A 10,283-nucleotide genomic window follows, 5' to 3' on the forward strand; every position below is an offset into this window, starting at 1 on the left:
GCCCGTCCAGACGATCGGGCACAATGCACCGCGCACTTTGGCGGGGCACTCTTGCCTGTTAGCTCACCGTTAGCTGGCAAATGCGTAAATTGCCCGTGGCAATTTACGCATTTGCCCGCGGGCACAAGCGGTGAGCCCGTCAACAGGCAAACTGCTCGCTTGTGCCCGCGGGCATTGCTCGATCGTCTGGACGGGCCTTTAGAAGTACTGTATGACAGTAACATGAAATAGGATACAAGAAGAAAAAAAAAAAGGGGGATGCTGCAGTGAGAAAGAGAGAAGCCAAGAGAAGAGGTGATGCTTTACTAACAAGAAGTTGGAAGAAATATCAAACTTTCCATTAAAAAATGAAAAATGAATTAGAAAATGATCCTGAATGCTTCATTGGGTTATTATCTGGAAAGCAACCATTAAATGGGCAACTTATGATCCTCTCCCCATGGACTCCAAGGTAGTGTTGTATTTAGCCATTCTGACACAGCATTACATTGAAAACAAGAGGATGAAGTATTGCCATGCAAAACAAAATCCGCTACCACATGATAACCACACATATGTACTGTGTATACTGTATGATGTGGATATGATAGCAGTGTGTATGTACTGTGCACAAAATATGGGAATGTCAAGACCTCGACCATGGGAGTAGATGGCTAGTTGTTGCACACGACCTATCATGGTATGGGGAACAGTTGTGTGAAGTTATATCAAAATCTGTCCATGCACGTGGAAGTTCCAGAGCAGACACGAATTTAAGTACAGTATGGCTGTTCAGTACGACAACACCTGAGTTTGTATGAGCCCAAAGTGTGACCTTGACCTTGGGAGTAGTTGCCTAGTTGTTGCATGCGACACACCGTTATGGTATGGGGAACAATTGTTTGAAGTTACATCAAAATTTGTCCAAGCATGTGGAAGCTACAAAGCAGACACGAAATTGCAAACAGACTGACAAACGTACCGACGGAACCACACAAATCTATAGTCCCCGATTGGTGTGACTGGTAGGGCAATGACAATGTAAAGCTTGTACTACAATATATTACAATGTTAGAAAATAATAATGTTAATGAGCAGTGGTAATGACGCAGTGTTAACGAGAGCATGCTAACCAACCCATTAAATGCCACTGACGTACAATTACATTTAGGCTGTGACCTCATCAAGTGCCTGCTGATGCAGGCAGTTGCTCTGCATCATTGTAACTCAAAGAAGTTAATCCAAAGAATTTCTCATTTGTACCTGTCTGCATCCAGTGGGGCCACCTGTATGAGTCACCGTCATGCCAATTTCCCAACCGCACCTGCCCACACCAGCAAGCATTTGGTGTAGATATGCCAGGTGAAACAGGAGGCACAGCTCCCCCCACCAGTGATCAATTTTCTATCAAACTCAGAAATAAAATACTGTCCAAGCAATATTTTACATTCCAACGTACAATACTTTTATTGATGTACCGTATATACAGGAGTTGGCATGTGTTGTAGAGACACACCTTCATGTTGTGACAGTGGTATAACTGGAAAGCTCCACTATCTGGTTACACATATATTCTTCAACCCTTCCCTATCTCTTAAAAGGAGGATGGTAGACTGCAGAAAGGTAAATTCAGTCAGCAATCCACTGCATCCACATCCAGATAAACCTGGTGTCACACCAACAGCAACATTATAGCTGGTAATTTACAAATTATTTGGTCCAAGCACAGCCTCCGACACACTGCATACAGCCATTACCCCAATATTACATCCTTTATTTTTCAACATCTGCACTAAATACTATACTGTACTCACTTCTCATCCAATTATTACATCTTCACATACTTTAATTAAAAAAAAAATTATGAAGAACTGTATTCACAAAAGTTTGCTTCAGACGACTGCAGACTGACTTGGCAACTTGCAGTCATAATTGTACTACAGTATTTTCACTAATGGTGTCAACAGATGGCTGGAAAAGCACCTCAGATAAAAAGTTTTTCAATTCTTTAAAATAAGATGGATGTATAGAAGTAGCATTATGAGGAGAAAAAAAAAATCTCAACTTTCATTTAATTTTTTTAAAGTACTGGAGAAAAAAAAAACAAGGTCAGGAATTACAGGTTTAATGTTCTGTTGGATGCTTGTCACAAATTGAGAAAATTAGTGTAAATACCACCATGTACATCACAGAGGCACTCTGCAGATGCTTTTTGTGGACATACGCTAATAGTGTAATCAAAAATGTTCATCCTTCACCCTTATACTGCAGTATGACTGTCAGACAGGACATCCGTGGTGCAGGAGATCTGGGTAAATTTGACTTTTTTCACTTCCTAATCAATCATTCTACTGTACAGCACTTGCAAAATGAAACAAACATGAAGACTAGGTGTCTCTGATCACGCACAGTAATGCGCTGAAACAACATCTGTTTTTGGCTGTCTTGAGTATGTTCTGGTCAACTACCACCCTGGCAGGCAGGGAGCAGCAATCACCTACCATCATGCAAGACATTATCTAGGTATAAATATGCATACTGCACCAAAGAGGAATGTGGCAATTTTGACAATACAGTATATGAGATTCTGGAAGATACGCCACAGCCTACAAGAAATGCCTTCTGAAAGACACTGCAGCTGTGGGGTTAGTCACAGTACCAGTAAAAAGTAATAATTTCTTAAGAGGTGAGACCCTCCCTCCTCCCCACTTAACCTGCTTGCTTGTGCTAACATGATGTAACTCAGCGTGTGAGGGCACGGTAGGCCAGTATGGCAGCCAGCACCAGAGCCACAGCACCACCACACCACTGCCACAGGCTGCAAAGATGGTGAAAATACTTGCTAATCCTACATCACTCTGCTCCTCTACTCCCAACCAGAGCCATAAACAGATATACATCATAAATTTGGTGATCAATATGGTCAGAACCATACTGAGCCCTCTGACTAAATAAAGCAGATGGAGGCTACTGCTCCCTACTCTGATCTGGAGAACAAGCAGTAAATATACTGATCAATTATGAGCACCCCACAAAAGTGGCAGAGAAAATATCATAGGAAACTATGGAGAGGTGGTTCTAGCAGCAGAGGAATGGACTGCTGATCGTAAGACAGATAAATCCCAACTCAGACATGGAACAGACTGAAACTCTGAATTTCATTTAACCCCTAAAGATAGCAAATCTCCCACCCTCACCATCCCCCCCAGCCGCATTTCGTGTCCAATATTTCAACTTTCACCAAGGTAAATTTTGATCTTATAGATTTTCAGAGCTTGAATTTACACACCTGAAAATGTATATTTCACTCTCCTATGTCTAACGATTACTGCACTATTGACTGTCAAAGACAAAAAAAAAAGCCACTCCTCAACCATCAATGATAAAAAAAAAAGTCATCTCTCAACTGTCAAAGATAAAAAAAAGCCACCCCTCACATAAGAATGAAAATAAGAAAATTTTGGAAAATACATTATTTTCACCAAATATCCTTACAAAAATCACTAAAACCAATATGACTTATGTGCCTAGGTATGAAACCAGTTAAAGGAATGACAGTAAAAAAAAAATCATGCAAGATAAATGCAGTATACCCTCAAACCTCGATTTAAGGGACCTCCATTTAAGGGATTTCAGATTTAAGGGACTCCATATTCTACCTGACAAACAGACAGGATCATTCAAAAAATTCGTTGCTTGAAATATTAATATGTTTCTTTATACAGTACCTGTAAAATAATATTCATAATAATATAAATAAGTAAGATCAGTGAAACAATCATTGCATTTCATAATAAGATTGTATTTATATGTGGTAAAACAATGGACATTTTCAAGTACGGGACAAGTTAATTCCCCATTTAGTCCCTTAAATCGAGGTTTGAATGTATAATTATATTCAGCCTGTCTATGATCGTCAGTATTAGACTTTACATAGCATGACCCAAAAATAACAACTTTTAGACACTGGTCTTTAAGGGTTAATCAATTTTCACTGATATTTCACAGGGGCTACCAACCTGTCATAAAAACATCCTCATTAATATCACCATATTTCAATTTAAGATGGTTACAGTATCATTCAGTGTGGGCAATCTGAGACCAAGTGGTGATAATTAAAAGATGGTGTTTGGCATTCCGTCTGCTGATGTGTGGGTATCACTGGCTATCAGAGAACTGCCTGACTAACTACTGTACCTGAAGTCTGTCCAAATGAACCTTGCAGTTGATACCTAAATGGCTTTTAAATTGTCACATGACTACCTACCTATGATGTCATTACCAGTGTCTCCCAAAACATATCAGGTTTCCAGACTGCTTATCAACACAATTTTTACTGATGCTATGATGTATAACACAGTCAAATAACTCAGAAGTACATCTCTGGCTGCTTCAGTTAATAAAGACAATGCCCATGATTTTGTGCAGCTGCCATATATCTGGTGTGGACAGTTTTTCTTTGTTTGAATGAATATACTGTACTCTGCACCTACTGTACGTCAATAACACCACAACATAGAATGCAGCCACCACTTTATGTAATTTGCTTTAACTGCCACATCTCTAGAAGCAGTGAACCTACAGCAGGAATGAGGTGCTATTTTGCTCTGATACATATATTCATCCATTACCTACTACTGCACTTTACTGGTCCTTTGTTTAACAGCAAAGGGACTCTGGGTTAGGATACTCTGTCCAGACATACAAGGGATTGGTCACTCACCCCTGAGCAGCATTATACGAACAATTAATTCCAACCAATCCTTGAATTTAGATTCAAAAAGCCCACATCCAGTTGGAACATCTTAATCAACTCAACCACCAGGAATCCATTTGTTGGCTGTATATCGGTTGAATAGGCCATCCACTACATCTGAGTTGACATGGCTATGCTTAGAATGACTCTACCAATACATTTAAACATCAATAATAAACACAAAGTTATGTGCAGGGTGCTTCAAAAAAATGTTAACACACGAGTGGAAGTAACATTTTGAGTGAAACAGAACTGAGAGTGCCGGTGCAGCAGATCCTGATAACAAATTTATGTTCATAGCTAAGAGTCAGTCTTCACATGCTCCAGAGGCAAGTTTTGTTGTTGTTTTGGTGAGTTGCAATGAAAAGTACGATACTGAAGTATTTTCCATGTGATAATGCTCTTTTGAAGTGCTCTGGACAATACAAGTAATGTAAAGACTGAATATAATACTTTTTATGCAAAAATACTGAGAAGAAATGAAAGAGTAAAAGGAGATGGGATGAGTAGTTGCACAGGGATGATAAACATGGAGGTAAGTTTAGCTGAAACAGATGATTCCATAAAGTTAAGCAGTGGAAAGCAGTGTACTCCCACCAGTTGTTTATGTTCACAATTAGAGATCACTGACAATGCCATTTCTCTCTCTCTCTCTCTTTAAGGCAGTTCTCTACGTATCACAATCTTGAGTAATTTCCATAATAAAAAAAAGTTCTGTAATGCCTTCACACACACACACACACACACACACACACACACACATAATTTGTGCTTTGCTAAAATATATTTGTTGAGGTGAATGACTGGTGATGCTGTTACACAACGAATGTAAACAAACAATATGGCACCTAACTCTAAACACAAATTCAATGACTCTAAGGGCTTTGAATGGGGGGAGAGCTTGATGGAAATTATTAAATCTTTCAGAAATTTAAAACTTGAAGACAGTATTGAAAAAGGAGAAAGGAGTGGAGAGTGCATATGATCCAGGAGTGATTAAAAATCTTACTGAAGTAAATGGCAATGCAAAAGAAGAAATGAAAAGTGAAAATGAGAAACTTTAAGACAATTAGGCTAAGAGAAATGGATGAAAGGGTTGTGAAACTGAATACACTATCTGTACAATGGTTGAGGAGGTCCAGTCAAAGTGACGACCCAGCGAGATGCCTGGAACCACTGTCTGACTCAGTTCTTCATTTCTGCAACATTCACAGCCTCTCCTCTTTCTCTCTGTTGAGCACCACCTCCCCTCCTCCAAACCTCACCTTCGTCTTATTAACTCCGACTCAGATGTCTGAGGCAACTATTAGCAAACCCTTCTCTGTATCCTCCTACTTTCTCTATACTCATTTCAAAACCAAAGGTGACTTGTGTATGTATATGCAATGATTATCTTGCTCTTGTGTTTCTGAACTTGATTCTTCTGAATTCTCGACTCTCTGGCTTCACTTTCCTGTCATTCTCTGACTAAATATACCTGTGCTGTTTACTTATTCCCTAATTCTACTGACCATTAAAAACTCTTCAACTATCTTACTTCTACAATGGAACGCATCCTATCCATTTCTCCTTCCGCTGAAGTCTCCATTCTAGATTTCAATGTTCACCACCACCTTTGGCTTTCCTCTCCTTTCACTGATCCACCTGGTGAACAAGTCTGCATCTTTTCTATCCTTAACCCCTTAAGCGCGGGCATGTCGGTGGCAATCCATGCACCTCACGCAGGGATATTCGCGCTCCAACTGACTTTTTAAAAATATTTGCCAAAAATCAGTTATTAGTCCTAGAATATTATAATTACATATGCATAAGGCACATACTTTCAGCTTTTCCTGGGATGTTTGTTGAGCCTTTGTCAACTACCATACGACCTGTGGAGACTTCTGAAGTTGGGTAACGAAGTCTCCACTTTACACTTCCCGACAACCCATAATATGATTACCACAGCCTGATATTATCACTAGAAACACTATTCTATGATTTAAAAGTAGTTTGGAATCCATACACCAAAAAAAAAAATAAAACACCATGAAAGCAATGAAAATTACAAGCGCATACGAGCTTCCCACTTATGCTCGTTCTCCGCTGGTATTCTGTCATTTATTATTCATAAACACACTCACACTTTATATTCCAATTACTTTATTACACTTGTGTGTATATATATATATATGTCTATATATATATATATATATATATATATATATATATATATATATATATATACAGTATTTATCCTTAAGTTTCCTTCAGTAATAGTAGTTTATTTTCACTCCAGGCATTAACTTTCTCGTTCAGTAAACTAGCGTAGAGAGCAAAGCTTCCACTGATATTACTCCAAGTATTTGTACTCATATTCTTATATTAGTAATTATTTACATTCCTATTTTATTTACAGTATGTTATATACTGTCACCTCCAGTAACAAAGGGCTCCTTTCCCTTGGAGCCAGGATGAAACTGGGACACTGAAGCACTCATAGTTTATCACCATTTCCTCCACTGGCCCATCACATGATTCACCAAAAAGACTGTAGTCACTGTCCATCATTATCATGGATAAATTAGCCAGTTCACGCTCCACAGCAGAGTCACTTAGTCCTTTACCCCTTCCCACACTAGGTTTAGTAAGGGTAGAGGTCACAGAGCCCTCTAGAAGTGGCGGAAATGGAGGGGCGCGAGTGCTACGTGCTTTCATCTAAAGAGACAACACTGAACTGAATGATGAGGTGGATATGGGGCTGCCAAGGGTTGACAACGTCAGCAAGGTGACAGCTGCTAATTTACATGCTGTGAAATGACTGCCAAGAAATTAGGTAGTTCCAGGTAAATGTAAATATCACTTAGGCTTCCCCCTTCCTTTCTTATATATATATTTTTATTATGAGAACAGGTCATACAGCATATTTCAAGGGGAAATAAACAGGGAAAATTAGCGAACGAGTGCACGTGGGGTGCTGCCAGGTGATAATTAGCCAATTCCAGGTGTATGGCACTATCAATTACCTTTTTTCTTTTTCTATCTATCTATCTATTGCCAGATGCCATAATCCCGTAAGGGGTGGCCATTTGACTTTGAGTTATTTGTGTTACGGGGAGGGGCACTAACCCTCCACCAACCCACTTGTTGACACGTAGGGAGCACATTTTTCATTTTTATATATATTATTTTGTATGAGAATAAGGCATTGGGCTCATTCCAATGGATGAAATGAGTGGAAAAATCCGGGCAAGTTTTGCCTAGCGCGGCGCAGCTGGGGCAGGCGAGAGAGGGTAATGGATGGAAGGTAGGGAGGGGAGTCAAGAACGGGGAGAAATGGCTAAATTGTCGACAATGGATGGGAGTACAGATGACAATAGCAGCACTGACTATTGTTAGACACTGGCAGTACTGACAGATGATACAAGCAACCACTTCAAAGCCCGGGCAAATTCAAAATAACAAAGAATTGCAAAAGTGACGTCCCGCAGTATGGTCCATTGCACCCAAGCGTCACGAATGTGACACCCCGCGGTTAAGGGGTTAATGACCTACAGCAGCTTGTACTGCACCCTACCCATATCCCTGACCTCCTTGGAGAGAGTTCAACATATCTGACCTCCTCCTTACAACTAATCCTTCTGCTTACACTGTTAATCTTTCATCTTCATTGGGCTCCTCTGACCACAACCTTATCACCTTAACCTGTCCTGTCGCCTCAGTATGGCCTATGGACCCTCTAAAGAAACGTAAACTGTGGCACTTTGGAGCTGCTGATTGGGAGGCCCTCAGGCAGTACTACTTTTACCTTCCCCGGAATGATTATTGCTTCCATGGCCGAGAACCATCTCGATGTGCCATGCACATTATGGAGGTTATTCTCTCTGGCATGAAGCATGCAATCCTGTCTCATATCCTTTCACTAATGCAAAGAAACCATGGTTTAATCACACTTGTTCTAATGCTGCCCAGAACAAAGAGAAGGCCTACAAAAGGTACTGATGCCAACCTGCTCCTAACTCTCATCTTTTTTATGTTTCTGCCTGAAATCGTGCTAAGTTTGTTCTTCGCTCTGCCAAAAATAATTTCATCCTTAATAAGTGCTCTGAACTCTCAAACTCGACTTCTTCCTACTCCTTTTGGCATCTTGCCAAAACCTTTCTGACAACTTTGCCTCATCATCCTTCCCCCCTCTTTTCCACTCTGATGGCTCTGTAGCTATTTTTTCTACTGATAAAGCAGATCTCTTCACTCAGACTTTCTCCTCCGATTCCACCTTGGATGATTCTGGTGCTGTTTCTCTATCACTTCCCCCCTCTGACTTCCTCATGGCTGACATTAAAATCTCTTCAATTGATGTATTTCTGCCATCAATGGCTTCAATACTAACAAGGCATATGGGCCTGATGTGGTTCCTCCTGTTGTTCTCAAAAACAATGCTTCTATGCTTACACCCTGCCTAGGTGAACTCTTCCGCCTTTGTCCATCAACTTGTATCTTTCCTCTTTGCTGGAAGCTTGCTCTCATTCAACCTGTCCCAAAGAAGGGTGACCATTCCCAACCCTCTATCACCCAACTGCTTTGACATCCTGTATCTCAAAAGTTTTCGAGTCTATTCTTAACAAAAAATTTTTTTTTAAAGCACCTTTGTTATCACAACCTTCTTTCTGATCGTCAGTATGGGTTCCATCAACCACGCTCCACTGGCGATCTTCTCACCTACCTTTCAGACTCCTGGTCAAGATCTTTTCTGTACTTTGGCGAAACTTTGCTGTTGCACTTAACATCTCTAAGGCTTTTGATTGAGTCTGGCATAAATCTTTAATTTCCAAACTGCCCTTTTACGGTTTCTATCCTTCTATCTGTGCCTTCATCTTCACCTTCCTTTCTGGTCGTTCTAAAGAAGCTGTTGTAGACAGCCACAATTCTTCTCCTAGATCTATCAACAGTGGTGTTCCTCAGGGCTCTGTCCTATCACCAACTCTCTTCTCTTTAGTCAGCAATGACCTTCTAAGCTGTACATCTAACTCTATCCACTCATACGTTGATGATTCCATTCTTCACTTTTCCGTTCACTTCCTGCTGCGTCCATCTCAGCAGTTACTTCAACAAACAAGGGATGAGGCTATGGCAAACCTAATGTCTGACTTGGCTCGTATCTCTGACTGGAGTAAAAGTAATCTTGTGTTTTTAATGCATCAAAAACTCAGTTTTTACACCTATCAACCCGTCAATATCTTCCACAGGAGTATCCACTAATGTTTAATAAAATCCAGCTCAATCCTGCATTATCTTTAAACATACTTGGGGTTTCATTCTCTTGGGATTTATCTTGGAAAGATCATATTACATCTCTTGTAAAATCTGCTTCCAAGAGATCAAGTGTGATAAGCTGACTCCATACCTTCTTTACCCCCGCACAGTTGTTGACTTTATGCACAGGTTTTATTCACCCCTGTGTAGAGCACAATTCTCATGTGTGGGGAGGCTCCCCACATACAGCTCTTCTCAACAAGGTGGAGTCAAAGGCTTTTCATCTCATTAACTCTCCTCCTCTTACTGGCTCCCT

The 10,283-nt window shown here is 40.3% G+C and overlaps 1 long non-coding RNA gene across 1 annotated transcript in view; it reads right to left on the minus strand.

The window, feature by feature from the left end:
- The window catches only part of LOC145397282 (uncharacterized), a 91,306-nt gene extending 88,517 nt beyond the window's left edge, over positions 1-2,789 (minus strand). Inside the window, exon 1 of the long non-coding RNA XR_013897009.1 lies at positions 2,694-2,789. This is a non-coding gene — a long non-coding RNA (uncharacterized LOC145397282). The remainder of the gene's footprint in view (positions 1-2,693) is intronic.
- Positions 2,790-10,283: the final 7,494 nt, after the last annotated feature.

This window comes from Coenobita brevimanus, chromosome 1, assembly GCF_032717465.1.
Source record: "Coenobita brevimanus isolate Jiangsu-jjx chromosome 1, ASM3271746v2, whole genome shotgun sequence".
Lineage (NCBI taxonomy): Eukaryota > Metazoa > Arthropoda > Malacostraca > Decapoda > Coenobitidae > Coenobita > Coenobita brevimanus.